This window comes from Anser anser (assembly GCF_964211835.1).
Source record: "Anser anser genome assembly, chromosome: 8".
Taxonomy (NCBI): domain Eukaryota; kingdom Metazoa; phylum Chordata; class Aves; order Anseriformes; family Anatidae; genus Anser; species Anser anser.
In genome coordinates this window covers 8147132-8163966 of record NC_139728.1, presented here as the reverse complement: position 1 = coordinate 8163966, position 16835 = coordinate 8147132, and the positions used below count along the sequence as shown (strand labels likewise).

The following is a 16835-nucleotide window of genomic DNA, read 5'->3' as shown; positions in this document are numbered from 1 at the left end:
GTAGTAATGAAGTGATATCCAGAACTTGATACTGCAGACAACTGATTTAAACAAATAATACGAGCAGAGATGTTTATCATTAATTACAGGGCAGATGAGGATTTTTAAGAGCCTACAACCTGAGGAAAGGGAAGTGACTGTACTGCCAAGTATATACTACTGTTGCAATCACAGGTCCCTTCGGAAACTGAAGGCTTAATTTGGTCTAATGTTCACTAGATACCAGGAAAAGAGTGCGATCTAAGAAAATATCCTCCAAAACAACATTTTGTTGCATGTGCCGATTAGACAGCTGGCTTACACGGTTATGGCCTTTCCTGTGCAAAGACTGGACCAGCACTGGGGAAAGCCTAACACAGGCTTGCCCAAAGCCTTCTACAATGAAGTTTCACAGTGGTAGCAATCTCTCTCTTAGTAGAATTACCCATTAAGTAAGTTGTCAGTAGCACTGAGTAACTGTACAGCTTTGAGAGCACATCATGTGTTTGTGTATAAAAGTTATTTATGTGCTCTACCATTTAGTATTACATTTAAATGCTCTACCATTTTCATCCTACAGTCTTCCTCAGCCCAATCTCTGCAGAACGAATGAATTTCTCACAAAAACAAACAAAAAAGTTTTTCCACCTCTTCCAAACATGGGGTTATTCACACATTACTTCAATAGCCTGGCTTGGGTTCCCTGCAGCCAGAGTTACCTAACGTGATGTTTTGGTTGCTTTCAAATACAAACCTCCTGCAGACACTGGTCCAGCTGCAATCCTCCAGACTCTCCAGCATGCAGTGATGCAATTCAGAATGAAAGCATTTGCATCCGATGTGGCAAATGGCTTCTGTGGTGCTCACAAGAGCTTGAAAAGAACGTGTGTTGAAAAGCTGCAAGAGTACGTTTTGTTCCAGAACAGGAGTCCCGCAACTTCATGTCTCCGATCCAAACAACTAGGTATCACCTAGCACAGAAAAAAGTGGTTTTTTTTTTCATTTTTTGTTCTCAGCAATAGAGAGTCGCTTAATAGCTGCCCAAGTTTTCAAAAAATTGAAACTGAGCAAGTACCCATGAAGATGAGTTATCAGATTACCCTCTAAACAACATTCAGAATATGATGAAAGGATGGATGCACAAACCTGAGGATAAGTTGGGAAAAAACACCAGAGGATTTACATCAATGATAGGAGGCATGGTGGCAGGTCCTCCTCCACAATCCCACCCCCCAGCAGATCATTCAGCCCCACAGACTTGTGCCTCTGCTTCTCACTGGGAAACAAGTCAGCGAGCCCAAACCTAGAAGTCACAGCAAAGGCTTGGTATGAGCACTGCCTGTCTGTTCAGCTGCAAAGGGCAGAAGATTTTTACATTGTGGTGAGAGCATGTGTTCTGCTGGGCTGGTAAAAAGGCCTACAATATAGTGTGAAAGCACAGCTGAAAGATTGCATTTTGTAAACGCCAGAAGTGCCAATAATCAGAAATGACAAATTGTCACTTTATTTGCCAAGTCCTGAAGGAAAACTACATTCATCTATTGACTAATTTAAATAGTTACCTCTGCTTTGTGTTCTGGCTTGCCTATCTCACTAGTCTCAGACTGATAAGTCAAAAATTTCCCAGAACATCCATCACCAGCTCTATTGCTACATACAGCACCAGCCAAGGCAAATAGTTTTTTCTCCCACACTTCTTGTCCGCAAACGGTGATTCCAGTAATCACCTCAGTAACCACAGGTGAGCAAATAGAACAAGATTTTTATTTTTATTTTTTTCCCCGAAGAAATGGTTACATACTCCATTTCATGGAGGTATTTCCTTCTTACTATGTCGTGATCTGTTTTGCCGTTCCTCTGGTGGTGAAAAAAACAGCACAAAACTGTAACTCTACTTGCAAAAATACACGAGGGAAAAAAACCTTTCAATTCAAAGTTCTAAAAGCAGTTTTTCAGACGTTTGCAGTTATAAAGACCTGCCATTCACGTGCTCTGGTAAATTATTAATGAATCATTCCGTACCGTGGCAGATGATATCACTTCTCAGCAGTAGGAACCATCAATATTTTCTATTAATTACTCTCTCCCAAGAGAGTTCTTAGCTGCTGTCCAGGTTAAACCACAACAAGACCAAGAAATGCTTAGTCTAGTTCAAGTCCACAACTTAAAATATATATATATTTAAAAGTAACTATAATCTAGAAGCCTCTAGAACCTCCAGCCTGTGAGCCCTTGACCATGTGTTTTCTTCGCTGAGTTTTGTCTGGTGTTGAAATAATCTTACAATAATGAAAGATGACTTGATAATTGATATTTATCATCTCATTTCAGTTTCAGGTGCCAATACAGTGAATGAAGTAATTTCTATCTTATTGACTTTCACTACTTCTCATTTTAGCTGTAATTTCACCACTGTTTCTGTTGGTGGTCATCCTGCTCTTGTTTTCCAGTACAGTTTTTCTTTGTGTATCTATCTCAGCCCATCAAATTCCCTCTCTTTTTTTTTAATCTGCCCTCTCTCTTTACATTCAATACTTACTTTTTGCCCCCAAAGCATACTTAACACTGTCATACTTAAGGATTTTTTTATTTGTTATGCTTTTAAGATAATACAATTTACGGCATATAAATCCTGAATCGGTTCTAGATTAACAGCCAACGCTTCATAGCCCTGTTGGACAAATCCCTGCTCTGGCAACAATAGCCTCGAGGCTATTTTAAAGACCTCCCTGCACTCCAGGCAGGGCTGGAGCACCCTGCAGCACTGCCACAGCCTGTCTTCACAGCCAGGTCGAACAGCATGGCCCAAAGCACCACTGACAAGTTCACGCACCACAAAGCCTTCCCAGAAGCGCTGTTTTTTGTTTCATGTAGGACTCCTACAGAACACATGTGGGTTTCCTGCAAGTCCCACTAACAAGCCATGGTAAGGCAGGACTTACAGCAGCTCCCTACAACTCTGAAGGCATGTCACCTGCCTGTCCAACCCGGCCTGCACATCAACTCCTCACATGGAGCAGTTACTGGATCAGGAGGGTGAACACCAACCACGTTATCAAGTTCAGTTCCAGAATACAAACGCAGCAGGAGTCCCACAGAGCAAATTACACCGGGTCTGCTTTAGTTAAACTTCTATTGCTGCTATATCAGCATGGCAATTACTTCCTAGCAACATGGTTAGTGCTAAGGCAGGATAAAATTGCTCAGAGGATGATAAGCCTGTATTGTCTTTACACTTGGAGTGCACTGGATGAACTGTTCACTGACATTTAAAACCAGATAGTCTTACATTGCTGAGTATTGAAGAGAAGGAAAAATCCACCTCTACTATCAGTCATAAAAGTAATATACACTGCTGTAAAAAATAAAAACAGTTACTGCGATAATTATTTTCTGTCTAGCTCTGCCTCTCTAGCCAATTTGCTAAGGTACAGTACTTTTTTTTTTTTTTTCCAGCCTTAGAGGTGACATCCAGAAACAAGGAAGAAATCCAGCAGACAAATTACCTGCTCCAACAGCCTTGACAAAGGGTCAACTGCTCTGCAAACAGGGAATTAACTGTTAATTATTGATGAAAGGGTTTAAAAGAGCATGCTAATTATTTTGTCTCTAGCAACTTTGTCTGGATTTATTGATCACTGTGCAGTGCTACAACGAAGCTAGTGGTCTAAATAATCCATTTTTTTCCACAACTCTGTAAAAAATTCTTTTCACTTTTGTATCTGTACTGGCTTTGTTAGCCATTTTGGCTACAAAAATAGCTTTTTCTACCCAGCATTGAAAGGTTTAGAAGTGAAGTCAACCAGCCAGAATACATCTACAGCCTTTTGTAGAAAGGTGCTAATCTGCCCTGCCTGCGCTTCACATCAGCAGAAGAAAGAGTACCATTGCCAAGAACGATCTGGCCCCACTAGCACAAGTTTACAATAATTGTAGAGAAATTGATTTGATAAAAGCACATCTCATGACTCTGAAGCAGCGAGGTTTTAGCCATGATGTAACTTGGAAGGATTTCTGGACACAGAGGACTAGACTGTCATATATTTATATTATGCTAATGCCAGCAGTCATCTTGGAAAGCCTCGAGGCATTAGAGCTTTCTGTTTTAAAGAACTTGTGAAGGAACCACTGAGCTGAAATGCCAGCAGGTAAGAAACTTAGCTAGATGAAGAACTTAGCATGCTGTTTCCTGGGGAAACAGCCCTAAGTGAACAGCTGAAGTGTCTGGAAGAAGGCCGGCTCACAGCCAGCGTCACCTCTACCTTGTTCTTCATTACCGAGGGCCTACACCCTTGTTGAACGTGCTGCCAGCCATAAGAAGAGCTGGAGCAGAGTCCCTCGGACACACTGGGTAAGCTGCGGAAGGCCTCCAGCCGCCCCCAGGGGCACAGGCCTTGCCCCAGGGCGGCCATGTTTGTGGGCCTCAGGGAGCAGAAAGCCACACGGCCTGGGCACCTGCTTTACTCGGCGAGCCGAAAGCTGCCCCATCCCTCAGGGGGCAACCAAAGCACTACTTTGTACTTCTGTAATCTATCAGTTACAGGAAGATTTTAGATGCTACTGCTGTGCTGTTACAGGCAATTGTTAAGTGTTCAAAGGAACAGAGACAATATTAATAAAACTCAACTTCTTAGCAAGACGCTTCTAAAATTTGTCTGAAAACCAGAATATCCACATCACCACATCAAGCCATCTTAAGTTATAGTTTCTATTTCAGTAAGACTGTATAATTCTATATTTTTATATTAGAAGTGTTTTTAATACAGCTTAGAAAACAATCAGGCTTAAGCAATTAGGCATACAGAGGCATTTAGAGAAGCAAACTGCACCAAAAATCTAAATATAAATCACAAAATTTTCCAACAGACTTTTCTCATTCCATTTTATTTGAAAAAATCATTGAATGCACAATTAAAATATGACCAACAGGCTTCAGAAGGCAGAATGATTTAATTAGTACACTGGCTCCTGCAAGACCAGAATAACAAGAGCTAAAAATGAAGAAGAACAGAACTATAAAAAGACTCTGCTTTCCCATTTTGTCTAACACAAAACTTTCTACACCACTCACATTTTAAAGTCTACCATATATGGAGATTGAAAGTTTTCTTCCTCCTCCTCCCAGCTTGTGCACAGTTGTGGCATATATTGGAACAGCAAGACATAAGATTCATCATATTTGTAATATTTGCCCAGATTTGCAATCGTATTAGTGAAGCAATGAGGAAAGTATTTGCATCCCCTTTGCAACGCTGTACAATTCAGAACCCATATGAAACATTCATATGGGAACTCAACACTCCTTTGGTTCTCAATGAAATAAGATTGCTTTTAATCAATTTTCCATATTGGCTATTTATCTTTTTGTTTGGAGCACCACTCGTTTTTTGGCCAAGCAGCTCTACTGATAGATGTACAAATCAGACCAGCCTGGATAGTTATAGGAGTTTTACGTGATGAAGAAAAATACAATCCTTAGAGACACTGACAAAACTAAAGTTGTTACTGCCTCTTATCTAAAGAGCTCTATCAGGAAGCAATTGCATCATTAGGTTTGTCATTTCAGTTCATCTACTTACAATTATCGTAATTTTGAGTGTGAAGTAAAAGATTTAGAAGTAATTTACATCTACAAATAATTTAAGTCCATGGCAATTAATGAATGATAAAGTTCACTGAAGCTAAAAGCACAAACTGTACTCCACTTAACTCCAGCATTACAATGAAGCAGCAGATGCGACCACGCTACCACACAGAAATAATCCTACAACAGACTCAGACAAGCAAAGAAAAAAGAAGCACAGTATAACAAGAACGCATGTGCCCATACCTGCAGCATCAGTCAGAAAAGAGCAAGAGAAACAAAACACAAAGTGGTGCTTTAAAAGCGAAGTGACAAAGTGAACAGCTTTCACGTAAAAAAAATTTAAGGTACATTATATTTTATTCCTGTCTTGGTCTTGTACTGGTCCTGACCCATACTGGTCAGGAAAGGGGATGAGCAAGCAGCAGCATCTGGGCATGCATGAGGATAGCAAAAGAATTTATCAGTGGTACAGAAGTGAGATTTCAAGGGTATCTCCATGAACAGAAGAGCATTTAAAGAAAAACATGAGGAGATGTGCGAGTTATGCCGTTTTATACCCTTTCTGACCTCCTCAATGCTGCATTGATTTCAACACGCAGAAGGACCAGTTGTATCACTCCCCCACTTAACGTTCAGTTGGGACCATCCCTCAGTTGGCATTACTGTTCAGCCAAAATTACCCACAGAGAAGGGAAAAGCAGCAAGTAAATACAATCCACAGTTTCTGTCATGTAACCATAGATCTTATACTTTGCTCCATTTCATAACTCATGCTTTTAAAAGTAACACTGTCAAGCATCAGTTTGAAAGCAAAGACATCTGAAAGGTATTTCTCAGCAGCTTAAAGTAGAAGATACTTATCACAATAATTTAATCACACCAAAAATAAAAACTGGGCTCCAAAAGAGTAAGCTCACTAACAGCATTAAAAAAAATTGTAGCCTTTTGGTGTATATGAAGATTTGTTTCAGTACTTGTTTCTTGATTTTCTTGTTCCTCTCTTGTTCTTTGTTGAAGATCCCATTACAAAATACACAAGTCTGACTTCCTTGTTTAATTACAACTTCTAATTTTTGTTCTTAGACATGTAACCCACATGTTTGGTGGGAGAAATTTTACTTCAAGTATAATGGTATCTCTACAACCTCACCATATCTGCACAACCTGCGGTTGTAACTCTTCTTTTTACTATTCAACACAGATTACATTAGCCAGCTACTAATCTAATATACCAAAGCAGTAAAGCAATTCTATCTAGTGAAAGATGATGTCAAAGCCCTCCTAGAACTGCAGATAACAGATGGGGATGTACAATAACTACTGTCAGGGAGTGGCGGTGGTGGTCGGGGTAAGTAAAACACCTATGCCCTTCCTTTACCTGTCAAGTTCTTACTGCATCAGCCTTTCCCCAAGTACCTTCTTGAGGAGGGAGGTGTTTGCTTTCTGCTTGGGTTTTTCTTTTATTCCCCTCATGCCAGCAGAAGCATGTGGCCTCACGAAAGGTTCTGATTAGCCCAGTCATGTCGGGTATGCTTTGTGCTGGTTGATGTGCATGCCATTCTTGGTTCTCAGCATGAGTAACATGTTTTGCATTATTTTTCTTAAACTATATACTTTTTCTCTCCTTAGAGAAGAATGTAGTGTTTTAAATAGCTTAAATTAAGAGCTTTCTTAGCACAGCACAAATTATACAATTAGACTTACTATATATTTTTCCTTATCTTTTCCGCCTGGGGAAAAAAATCAAGCAAAAGCTTCCTCTGCCAGCTAGTTTCCTCTCACTTCCCTACCTGACAATTGTTTATCAAGAAATACTGGGGTATATCATTGCTGGTTTCTTTTAGTAACTGGAAAGCAGCAGCTGCTGGAAAGAAAATTTCTCTCTGCCATCCAGCTTTGAAGAACAATGTGGCTTTATTTACCCACTGTAAGTATGTTGCACACAAGGCCTCAACATGCCAAGATATTCAGGTGCTACTTCTGATTAGGTAAGAGTAATAATTGTCAGTCTTCAAAAAGTTAATAAGAGCTATTAGGCAAGGTTAGAGAGAAACTGTTTTATAACATACTCCATGTTTATATATATATACACAAAAAAAAAAAACCAAACAGGGATCAGAACTATATATATGTTAAGTAAGAAAAGTGTGGGGAATTATCTGCCTTTTGTTATGGCTACATATTATTCTGCCTCACGTGCAGTTCTATCAGCATTTACAGGTTAAGGAATCCATATGCAGCTAGCCTTGTCAGTAAGAGAGGGCAGAATCCTTGTGTGAGCTATGGCAGGGTAGGTCTAATTTCCCATTACTGCTTTTTATCCTTCTCACAGAGAGAAGAGAAACTCCACCTTTTCCAGACACTCTGAGAATTAACCCTTAAAAGCAGGTTGAAGTTCTGGTGTTAGAGAAACAAGACAAACACCTTTGCTGATGGTTCATGTACTCTGCTACTCAGTCAGCTGCTGGGCCTAGCAGCTCACCTTTTCAGTAACAGCTGGAACATGAAATCATCTGGCATAGGGCCTTAAGCGTGCTAAGTGCCGCCGTGACAAGGAAGACTTGCTTTGCCCACTTTTTTTTTTTTTAAGACCATGCTACTGTAACTCTAGATGTACTGAAAATGTTGAATAGTTACCTAACATGATCCTGAAAGGGATCAGTGCATGTCAACCATCTTCAGTGTCTTCAGACAAATTCTACCAAAAAATGGCAATTCTTACAATACAGAAGGAAGCTCCCCCAACACAGTATTTAATTATTGCTTTATTATCATCTGCTTGCTACATTTCAGTATGGGAATACCACCCAAAGCTGAGCGCTTTTCACTCAGAAGACAGCAGGAGAAGAAATCAAGAAATCAATCATCTGTTTTGCATATTCCCTAGGGGGAATATGCATATTCAAACCTTGGGGGCAAGGAGTTTAGTATCTGCCCCAGAACCACAATATTTCTTTAGGAAAGAAACCTCCATACTGATCTGAGACCTGGTGGTACCCTCTATATGTGCTCTCAGGCCTCCAGAAAAGTCTGTTCCTGTGCCTCCACCATAGCAGCACACTCTAACACAAAACACACTATATAGGCAGGAAGAACCGACATTGCTGACTTTTCTGATGTGATCTGCTGAAAGCTGTCACAGCTGTGTCAGCTGAGACAGATATCAAGAGCACAAGTTCCAGGGTGGTTACCATCACTGAGCCTTTGCCTGAAGTTTTCTGAACAAATCTTGAACTACTAATTCTAAACGCAGCAGGGGTTTAGGGCCTATGCCGCCATTTTACAACACCCACACACTGGGCATCATGGCTGTAGAGCAGGCCAGCCTCCTAGGCAGCAAACCTAAGCCAACCAATTATGGTGGCAAACAGCAGTCAAATATTTTGAAACAAAATGTTTGGTATTGGTTGGTTATTAGATGACTAATATTGGGCCTGTAGGCCCATTTTCTCCTCTGCAAGACGTTCCTCACTGACACCTAACATACCAAGCAAAGGACTGAAAGACAGGCCTCCATGGCACTTTGAGGAGACTAAGCCCACGACTCTTACCCTTCAGTAAGAGGACTAGACAGTTACTCCTCCTCCCCAAAACACAGCAGAATTACCAGAGAGTGGGGCCGGTCTACAGGCGACATGACCTGAAGCTGCAGAGGAGGTATTCCAGCCCCCAACCATTGAGTCTGCACAGCCCTTTTCATGAAGCACAGCTCATCACTGACACAACATTCACACCACTCTAACTGAGCAGATCTGGGTGTTCAAAACACCAAGGCACCACACACGTTAGGGCACTGAGCTGTGTAAGGGGAAGCGTGTTCAGCAGCTTACAGTCACCAGGTAGAGATCACTCACCCAGGGAGGACTGAGCCCCCATGTAGAAAATGGACAAGGAGCTTCTCTTACTGTTGCTCACACTAACCGCGTTCTGTGTAGAAACGGATTTTCATTTCCATTTCTTTACATACAGGCTATCTTGACAGAAAGTAAAAAAAAAAAAATCTGAGGCAGAAGACTGTTCAAATTTTAGAGTTGCATTTGAAGCCTATGCTTTTAATTCAAGTGTCAGGATTGTGCAGGGCTCAGTTAATGAACCAAGCTAAAAAAAAATCTGAAGATACGCTTGAACAACTGTCCAAGTCTAATTCTTAGAATTTTCTATCTCATGTTAAAAGGCCTAAAATTTGTTAAACCTTGACAGCTTCCTTATAGGAATTCTTTTCTCATTACTGATAAGGAAGTCCTAAAAGCACTGAAAAGTTGCTTTTCTGCCTTGGACCAAGTTAGACTGGAAGCCTGCCAAAAGCTACACTGGCCCTTGGTCTTGTCACAGTCTTGTCCACATGAAGCAGCCCCAACAAGCTGTTTGCAGTGAAATTCATATTTACCTCCCCTTTGTGAAGACAGCAGTTTGTTTGTTTAACGGGAGGAAGGTGATGTGGCTAATAGCTGCTATTGCTAAAAACCGTAATGGGTACGTGCACGTTACAGAACACACAGTAGCCAATCAAGCAGCTCATCCTGTTCTAGCACATTAATAAATATTCATTAAGCTGCGTCACTTGTGTTCCCTTTTAGTAATTTAAAAAGCTGCTACCACGAGAGGTGCCACTTATTTCTTCCCACAACTATAAACAATGTGGCTCTGTTTCAGGTTTCTTTAGAGATTTCTGAATTCTGGAAAACAGCCAGCTATTAGTCACAAATGAATGAATTAACACTGAGATACGTGTAAAAAAAAAAAGGGGGGGGGGAGGCGGAATAATATAAAAATATTTTTTAAAGTTCAAACATGAATTAAAATAAGCCAAGAGTATGAAAAGTGTTGTATAAATAGAAAACTGATGGAATTTCACACAAATCGGAACTGCAATTTTGTCCCTCCATGAAGTATTGATAAGCTTCTTTTACTTTCTAAATAAAAATAGTAATAAAAAAATACAGCAAGCAGCGATATCAAAAGAAATAACATCCCATACTGGTGAGCATACTAAGTCAGTTTCGGGCCCCTTATCTGAAGGAAGAAAAAATCTGGAATGGAATTTTTCATAATTTATATTCAACTCCTCTAGATGTGGCCAGCTAAACAGTTCCCCTCAAGTCATTACTTGAAAGACAGTAATTTCCTCTAGCAGGAAGATAAGCTGTGCTTCTAACACAGCTCTTCCAGCCTGTCTCATCTAGTCAGTGTTACTGCAGGTGGTGGCACAGAGGAGAGGTGGATTCCCAACACCTCTGAGCACCCAACCAGCTGACTGGGTGCTCTTCTGCGTGATCTGATGACCAATGAAAAAAGCCAACTTGGTCCCTCATCATATGGCAAAGCATAGTCAGTGCTTAGCATTAAGCCTTTCCCCTGTCCCATCCATAGCTGCCAGTATAAAGAATGAATGGGGAAAAAAAAAGCATTTAAATCATCTGCAAATTACCCTTCAAATCCAGCTATTAGCTAATTAAATACTGCTCACAGAAGTAAACAAACTTGTAAAAGCTACTGAACTCTTCAAAACTGTATGTGTATGATGCCTAGGTGTTTTGGAATACCAGCTACCTACTGAGCCCTTCATTCAACATCATTAAAAAAAAAGAAAAATCCAATAATTCTTCAAAAAAAAAATCACACTTATTCCCGTTAGAAGAGACAACATGCAACAATACAGTGTCCTCAGCATTAGCAAGGCATACTCTAAACGGAAGGATGCAACCTTGAGGTTTGGCGGGGAGCCAGAAATCACATTGATTTACCAATAGAGGTCTTGAAGGGATTTTTCAGAAATGATCCTTTTCTTCTCAGAGGCTATACAACTGGAAAGCATGCAAGCTTATAACTAGCCGATTGCAAAACAATACCTTCCACCACCACAGTTTTCCAGGAACGATTTAAAGAGAGGTGTCTAAACCTCTTTAAAGATATATATAAAACACAGGGTTTTGCTTTAGCAACAGTTGTTGCCATCAAACAACCCTCATCCGAGAAATTACAACTCCAGAACGTTTTGCATAATCAATTGTTCTTGTATTGCTCACAGGAAGGGGGGAGCAGAACATAGAGCTGGCTGTATCAGCCTTGTAAAATCCAGAGCACTCGTTATGAATCTCTCTGCCCATTGCTGGAATTTGCATCAACAAATAGGTGAGACAATGGTATTTCCAACATGTGGGATAATACATGTGGATTTTTTTCTAACGTATTAATCATACAAAGTCATGTAAGTTACCTTGTCATCCTTTTCTACCCTCCTCTCCTCTGTTTGTGTGCATAAACTCTGCAGTTTTGAGGGAATGGGATTAAACTTAACTGCAGTGTCACTGGAGATCACTTTCCTCTTGGAGATATCTGAAGACAGCAATTTTTCCACATAGATCTGGCACTATGATACCACAGATTTGGAAAGTGATATATTTGACCAAAAGCTTACCAGGAACAAAAAGTAGCAAGAACCATACTGCCTCTAGTGTCAACTGGAATAATGAGTAAGAGGAGTAGATCTGCTGAGTAAGAGTTTGTCAGTATTAGTTGGCAACTTCTCAGAAAAGACTGTTTTAAGGAGTGTTCCAGGAATATTACCAAATAACTTTAGCATATTGGGTGAGTCATTGTGCTGGTGACGTGGAATAATTAGTTAAAAGGATGAAAATCAAGAAAACCAGAGAGTTCCACATGGTAACGCTGCTGAAAAACTCAACCATCTAACACTGGGCAAATGAACAAAACGTTAGATGGTAACATACCCTTACAGTAAATTAGTATTTCATAGTGCTGGCTCAACAATCGAAGAAAGAGAACATGACTACTGCACAGCAGACGTTTCGGTTAATCGATTATTTGTTATGGTGCACTAGTTCCAAAATTATGGTTTATCAGCAGCAGATCAGAAAATAATCCAAGACCCAGAACGAGCTCAGCGTAGACCCAATAATGTTAGCAACAGAAATAAACCAGCCTTTATGAAGCAGGTTTTTGTTTAGTCTCGAAAACCAGCTATTTCAAAATCAAATAAAATACACATTGCTCAGGACACCGGCAGTGACTGAGGCTCTTACTGTGCTTAGTTTTAGCTGCGTGTTTTTCCCAGGGCTCACTCAGGCTGTTGGGAACACCTGATTTCATTCCCACTTGCTGATGGAGATGAGCGCTGTGATCACAACATCAGTATCAGAAAAGCTTCTCCTGTAAAGCACAAACTGTCCAGGCCATCTCACAAAGCACAATTATGAATTACCAAAAGGTTCATTTAGAGTTAATGAAGTTAACCAACGAGTCAATGAGTTAAACCAATCTTTAACTAAGGCCAAGCACAAGCTAGGAATGACCCCTGTCAGTTTTGCATTTTTCAGGAGTCATACCACAGGCAATCACTAGCTGCTAGTCCTTCCTGTGCCTCATTCAAAACCCAGAGTAGACACCTCAAATTCCTAAAGACACCTTTAGGTTATTCCACAGTGTGTCTTCACATCCAGACAAAAACCTGATTGAAATGACCATTTAATCAGCACCCTCAACTGCTGTATGGAAAAAAATGACTGATAAGTTCATTTGCACAAAGCTAAGGAGCAGTCTGCTGCTTTAGTCAGACTTCTGGAGAAAAGGAGAGGAGGGGAAAAGGGAAGAAAGAAGAAAGGTGGGTTTTGGAGCCAGGTCTGCTATACACCACACAGTGTTTGCAGCCAGGGCAGCTGACGTGTTCAGCTTCATGAGAAGTGTTCAACTTTTTATTTTTGACAAGAGTGAAAGCTTGCAGCTAAAAGCCACATGAATTTTGCTTTGGGTTTGTTCATGGAAATGGACTGGAATAAGACAAGAAACCAACCTTACAATGGTTGTTTTTAAGAAGCTTGTTAGCAGGTCTGTAGATGAACATGGGAAGGAAGGACAAGAAAGCTGAAGTTCATCAGCTACATCTCTAACTTACAGATCTCCAAGTGATATTTGCCGTAAGTAAAGTGTTCCATTATTTATCATATGGATCTGCTGAATGGCTCTAGCTCCCTTCTCATGTCAATAAGTCTTCCAATGAAAATAAAGGGAAATCAAAGGCATAAGTGGAAAAAAGAGCACAATTACTACATAGGTTTATCAAATTTATTTAGAAAATGATCCAACAGCAAATGAGATGTGTAATTGAGGAGAACATCAGCCTCGTGTTTAAGTGCGCAAGTTTAAAGAATCAGACAGGCAAAAATAAGAATCCTCTCCAGACACTTAGATGAGATAAAGAGATTTCCCTTGTTATTTCCTCGTCATGCATAACACACCACTGCTGATCTCTCATCTATCAGATACAGGCCAAAACCCTACTCAGAAATCAACTGACTGCAATGAATTCACCTCGAGAATGAGCCTAGCATTCCCAGGCAATCCTACACAGACTAGGAAACTCGGAACAGAAAAGCTAATAACAAAAGTGAAATGGGCAACACGTACTCACTGCTATAATTGGTATCAGACATTGGTACCGTGCAAATAAAAGATAAAAGCAAATAGCACTGCTTCTGGCACCCGGGAGAAAGGGGTGGGTTTTTTCCCTTTTTGTTTAAAAAAATTGTTCTGTTTATTCATTCTTCTGTCTTTCAGTAGAACCACAAATGTCCCTAGTTGATGAGGCGTACTTCCTCTGGTATACTTGGAAAGAGCACAACACATTCAGGGAACCTACCTGTACCACAAACATTTATTCAGTGGTGCCTTCAGAAGACCACTCGTGATCTCTGTCAGGTTTTCTGTTGGGGTAGGGCAAAAAATTCTCAAAGTCTCAGCTACAGGAGAAAGAGCACTTGCTACCTGGTGAGATTAGCAAGCCTTGTTCATACAGATAACTTTCTTTTATCAAGGAAAGGAACCAGAAGGTGACAAGGGAAGGTGACAGCTGGCAAATAGAAGGGCGGCTTCTACAGCACAATTTAAAGCAATACAGAAGTAACGATGTAAAAATTACACGTCCCTCTCCACCAACATTGCTACCTCAGGAGAATCTCTGCGGTGGGAACTTTTGCTTGCTTCCCCCAGTGCATGGGGCTGCACTGCACAGCTGCATCATGCAGCTCTCGGAGCTGAGCAGAGCCACGTGCAACACCTCAGCAGCAAAGGCCAGCCTGCTGAAAGACAACCCTCCTCCTTCCCCTGCCCAGGATTACCGTCAAGAGGAGTGAGTGGTGGGTGCTTTTATCTTCTTTCCTTTCCTGCTGTGTCCAAGCCACAGTGTGTGCCCTGTTAGTACACCAAACCCATAGTAAAACTGAAATAACGCAAGGGATTTTTTGGATCGGTTCATTCAGGGTTACATTTTAAGCCACATTTTCTTCTAGCTTCTGCAAAGAAAGTGTGAAAACGTGTTTTTGAAAGGACTTTAGAAAAGGAAGAGGTGAATAATCCTGTCTCTCAAGAAGAGAAATTCAAGGAGGCAGTTTACAGGTGGAGAGGTTTTAATCCAGCTTCACCCAGGGCGTGGTATTAATGGTCACTAGCAATTTAAATCCTTCTGGTCTCCTGGTAGATTAAGTAAGCTTTGTTTTTATTTTATAGAGAAATTAAAGGCGATTTGTGAGATGAGTTTTGCAAAAATTCACACATAAAAGATAGGATGGGAACATCAAGTGTGATCTCCAACATAAAATTAAAGCCAGCAATAAGCCTCGTAATGACCAGCAAAGCTGTACCAACTTCAGACCACATTCAGATCAGTCTGGATATAAAACACAAAATAACCACACGCACACACCATACACACAAACACAACTTTCAGCAGCTTACCAACACTGCTTTTCTGTCTTTGACAGAAGTACAAAATATCTTAGAACAGACTGTTCAGATTTGCTTGCAGATTTATAACCAGAACATTAATTCTCTGTGACACTTATTGTTGCTCTGTTTTTCTTTTTCAGATACTATCTCCTATGACATAGTAGCAATATATCAAAAAACATAATTATGTCAAACTTCAGCTAATAAAGCAAGTGCCAAATTGCTTCAAGGAAGGCTAGCAAGGAGAGTAATTTGTTAAGCCCAGGTAGATTTCTTTGATGTAAAAGGCATACATAATATTATATTGTATCCATTTGCAATATCAAAAACATTCCTACACCAATCTTCTACAACTATTATCAAGAAAGTACTTCAGATGGAAGTAGGGAAACGTTCTCTGACATTTATTCTCTTCAGGATGAGACATGCAATAGTCAGCATTTTTTGTGATCATTTTTCATTACTGCAATCTTCTGTACCTATTGACTTTTTTGACCCTTTAATTTGTAAAATGTTTTTAAAACTCATCTGCAGCCTAATTTTAATCTAGGAAAGAACCTGTAATATAACTTTCTCCCCTTTCCCTGTTAATGACCACAAAATGCATTATACAAGAAAAAGCAAAGTAAAAAAACTCTCCTGGTGTTTGCATGAAACACCTAACATCATTTGTACAAATTTAGAGGCAGTGCAGTTTTCATATAAACATGACTTGGGTGGAGAAAAGAACTCACTTCTTGTGATGCCCAAATCTGAAGATAATCAAGTCCGGAGAACAGAGCTGCAAATATAAGTAACAGGTATATTGATGGCATTTTTCTTACTTGGAGGATTAAAGACATTCTTCACCAAGGTAGAGGTCTGCATAGCTGTACTATGCCCAGTAGATGCAGACATAACAGATCATACAACAAAACAATGCCTCAGTTTCTTTTTGATGCATTTAATGTTGTCAGTAACAAAACAAAAGCCATCCTTTATTCATTCTAAAGCATATGTTATACTTTACATGTTGGACATCATCACGTACTATAATGTGATCAAAATGCTACAGCTCTTAAAGGAGAAACTCCCAGACTCCACATTGGATTTCAAAACTGAATTATATGAAAGCTACAGAAGCGCCACATAGTAACAATAAAAAAAGGCACACATTTATTTCTGAGATGGTCATGTACCTGCCCAAGGAAACAGCTTCAGTAACATAACATGTTTCACAGATAAGCAGCTAGTGCAGCTCACTAAGTGCCAGAAGAGCAAAGAAGCAGCTTGTTGGAGCAGGTGTGGGCTCAGATCTACCAGCATTGCTCTCTGTTGAGCATCCCAGGGTGCAGGGCACACAGACAGCAGAAGGTGGCAAATGCAAACCTTTGCTAAAGATTCTTTTCCCAGACACAGCACAAAGATGGGTTTGAAACAGTGAGAACAAAAAAATGTATGCACGTATCTCTGTGTAACACTGGGAAATGTTCCTAGTCAGGCCCTAAGTATCAGCTCCACATGCCCTGCTGTGTGTACTAGCTTTAAT

The 16835-nt window shown here is 40.3% G+C and overlaps 1 protein-coding gene across 5 annotated transcripts in view; it reads right to left on the bottom strand.

The window, feature by feature from the left end:
- Positions 1-16835, bottom strand: part of LOC310903068 (uncharacterized protein) — a 74724-nt gene that overhangs the window by 53971 nt on the left and 3918 nt on the right. Inside the window, exon 2 of one of the 5 annotated variants that reach the window (XR_014587254.1) lies at positions 734-950. The exons of the other annotated variants lie outside the window; for them this stretch is intronic. The gene's annotated coding sequence lies outside the window, so the exon portion shown is untranslated. The remainder of the gene's footprint in view (positions 1-733; positions 951-16835) is intronic. 5 annotated transcript variants of the gene reach the window in all.